We start from the raw sequence: 794 nt of genomic DNA, 5'->3' as shown, positions 1-794 counted from the left end.
TAGCCGGGCGTGGTGGCACATGCCTGTAATCCCAGCTACTTGGAAGGCTGAGGCGGGAGAATCGCTTCAACCTGGGAGGCGGAGGTTGCGGTGAGCAGAGATCCCGCCATTGCACTCCAGCCTGGGCAACAAGAGCCTGAAACTCCATCCCCAAAAAAGAGACAGGGTCTGTCTTTGTTGCCCAGGCTGGAGTACAGTGGTGCCATCAAAGCTCAGCACAGCCTCCAACTCCAGAGCTCGATCCTCCTGCCTCTGCCTCCCCTTCCTGAGCAGCTGCAACTACAGGCACATGCCTCGATACCCAGCCAATTAAAAAAAAAAAACTCATACTGAACAATGAGTTCTGGGTTGCAAAACAGGATTTATTTTTTGTACTTATCCATAAATATATATATATATAAGTGCATGCTGGTTGCTTTTTGTTGTTGTTGTTATTAGACCTCAAGACCATTGGGAATTTTTTTTGTTTTTGTTTTTGTTTTTTTGAGACGGAGTCTTGCTCTGTCGCCCAGGTTGAGTGCAGTGGCAGGATCTCTGCTCACTGCAAGCTCCGCCTCCCGGGTTCACGCCATTCTCCTGCCTCAGCCCCCCAAGTAGCTGGGACTACAGGCGCCTGCCACCACGCCCGGCTAATTTTTTGTATTTTTAGTAGAGACAGGGTTTCACCATGTTAGCCAGGATGGTCTCGATCTCCTGACCTCGTGATCCACCCGCCTCAGCCTCCCAAAGTGCTGAGATTACAGGCATAAGCCACTGCACCCGGCTTATGTTTTTGTATTTTTAGTAGAGACGGG

The 794-nt window shown here is 50.1% G+C and overlaps 1 pseudogene; it reads right to left on the bottom strand.

The window, feature by feature from the left end:
• Window positions 1-296: 296 nt before the first annotated feature.
• Window positions 297-406, bottom strand: LOC112207362 (small nucleolar RNA SNORA40; annotated as a pseudogene).
• Between the last annotated feature and the right edge of the window lie 388 nt (window positions 407-794).

This window comes from Pan troglodytes, chromosome 1 (assembly GCF_028858775.2).
Source record: "Pan troglodytes isolate AG18354 chromosome 1, NHGRI_mPanTro3-v2.0_pri, whole genome shotgun sequence".
Classification (NCBI taxonomy): Eukaryota; Metazoa; Chordata; class Mammalia; order Primates; family Hominidae; genus Pan; species Pan troglodytes.
The sequence above is the reverse complement of the archived record's forward strand: the minus strand, read 5'-3'. Positions and strand labels throughout refer to the sequence as shown.